Raw genomic sequence first — 2482 nt, 5'->3', positions numbered from 1 at the left:
TTTCTTTTATGCAATTAAACAACATACCAACATCTCCTACTCACTTGACTAAGATCTGCAAGATAACCATAGCTTGCTTCAAACCATAATCCTCGTGGGATCGACCCTGACTCGCTCAGGTATTACTTGGACGACCCAGTGCACTTGCTGGTACAGTTGTACGAAGTGTGGGAATTCGTGCACCAGTTACCATATTTCCAAACTGAATCAAATGAGTTCTGCACCAAATCCCACTGATTTGGTCCCCACACCCCTGCAGATTCCCTTTCCTATATTTTGACCCCCAACTCAACGTTCCTTCCCCAACCTTCATCTCTTTCCACCATATTCCCCCACCCGTGAATTCCTTCCTTCCCCGTACATATCCGTGAACCGTTCCCATCTCCCTCCTCTACCCAACGTCCCCCTCCTCACCTATATAAATCCCCCCATTCTATTCAATTCACACAACAACAATACTTTCAATCCCTCTTCTATAAACACACTATAACCCCAACCCCTCCCACTTCAAGACACACACAACAATTCACTTTCATAGACCCCACCCTCTCTTCGAGCTAACCCAGTCCATCCCCATTCTAATTCAACACATTAACCCCCAACCCCTACCCTGAATTGTGATCCCCCCTAATTTCCTTACCCCCTCTCTGTACGCCCCCTTTCTTTTCTTCTATTATTTTTTTATTCAGTTTGAAAAAAAAAGAAAACGAAAAAGAAAATTTTAAATTTAATATTTACTTCGTGGCTCTCAGATTCTTTTCTCCTCTCTGTCTTCCTCTTTGTAATTTTTTTTAATTTGTTCGAGGACGAGCAAAGTTTTAAGTTTGGTGTTGTCGCTTCGCTTGTATTTTTTTCTATTCACTCTAATGGCACCAAAAACTATTGAGTCTTCAAAGAAGAGGAAAGGCAAAGAGCCAACCACCAATTCTTATAATGCACAGAGGTTTTGCTCCAAGCTCCATAAGGAACACTTTTATGAGAATACTTACAAGAAGGCTATAATTCCAGAAGTGAAATTTGCACTGTAATCGGATGAATATCTGGAAATTCAATTTCAAATTCAAAGGAGAGGGTGGCAATTTCTATGCAACCCGCACACTGAGGTTGGACAATTGATGGTCCAAGAATTTTATGGCAATCTCTAGGTCACTTACAAGGATGTTGATGGGGTCAACAAAAAGAACTATCAAAGCTATGTGAGAGGAAAGGTTATTGATTTTAGTGAAAGAAACATCCGACGTGCCCTTCATCTGCCACCTCCTGATTATACATCTGCTTGTTACAGTGAGAGGATGCATAAAGATCAGCAACTGGACCAAGTACTTGAAGAAATATGCATTCCAGGTTCTCAGTGGAAAATAGGTGCAAAGGGGAAGCCGAACCAACTCAAGAGCACTGATCTTCTTCCTATGGCTAGGAAATGGTTAGACTTCATCCGAAGGTCTATCATGCCAACTAGCAACCGGTCCAATTGCACTGTGGACTGGGCTGTCATGATTCACTGTATCATGAAAGGAGAAGTGGTGGAGGTAGAGGACATTATTCCACAACAAATATAAAACATTGCCTCCAATCCTCTTAAGAAGGCTAGGCTTGGTTTTCCACATCTGATTTACCGCCTGTGTGAAGCAGCAAAGGTAAAGGTGGATAATGACTTCCCCATTCCTGTTGAGAGGCCAATTACTAAGAAGACCATGGAGAATCTTAGAGAACATCATAGGGTCCCTAGAGAAGATCAAGTTGAGGAGAAAACTCAACAGGACCAACCTCCATTACCTCAGAAGCATTACTTCCTACCTCAGGAATACTGGCAGCAGCTTACGTCCTCTATTGAGCATATGAGACTCACACAGGATAGCTGCTGGCAGCATTTCAATGCATCCATGGAGCAGATGAGGGTAACACAAGACAACCGCTGGGAGTATCTCACCTCCACCCTTGATCAGATGAGGGCTGCCCAGGACTCTCAGCGCCAGGAGCTTTCCCAGCTGAGACAGGACTTTGGCTGCTTGAGAGGACCATATGGACCACAACCAGAGGAGAGAGATCCCCACCATGGAGACTGAGGTGGTTTAGTCCCTTTTTCACTTCCTATTTCATTATGCTATTATTATGTTATGTTCCTGTTCTCTGCTATTTTGTTTTAGTGTCTGCATGATCTTTGGTTATTTCAATTCCTAGGTTCTGGTTTAATTTCACTATTTTTAGTTCTGTCATTTGCTTTCAATTCTAAAAAGTTGTCTCATGTACCGCTCATTGAGCTTGAATCCAAAAAAAAAAAAAGAAAAAAAAGAAGTGATGTATTACATGAGAAATTGAGTTTATATTAAAGAATAGTCTTATTTACTTAAATGTGGTGGTGTTATCTGTGATTCTGAATGCATGATATATACAGTGCATGTTTGAATTTGAATCAAAGGATGTTGATGCATGAGGAACAAGAATTTAGAGAACTATTATGAATTCTCTAAAGTAAACTAAA

General features: G+C 41.3%; 1 pseudogene; it reads left to right on the top strand.

Annotated features, from left to right (window-relative positions):
- The first annotated feature begins 866 nt into the window (after window positions 1-866).
- LOC148545318 (uncharacterized) lies at window positions 867-2066 on the top strand (annotated as a pseudogene).
- Window positions 2067-2482: the final 416 nt, after the last annotated feature.

This window comes from Arachis ipaensis, chromosome B9, assembly GCF_059453495.1.
Source record: "Arachis ipaensis isolate K30076 ecotype BB chromosome B9, ASM5945349v1, whole genome shotgun sequence".
NCBI classification, from domain to species: Eukaryota; Viridiplantae; Streptophyta; class Magnoliopsida; order Fabales; family Fabaceae; genus Arachis; species Arachis ipaensis.
The sequence above is the reverse complement of the archived record's forward strand: the minus strand, read 5'-3'. Positions and strand labels throughout refer to the sequence as shown.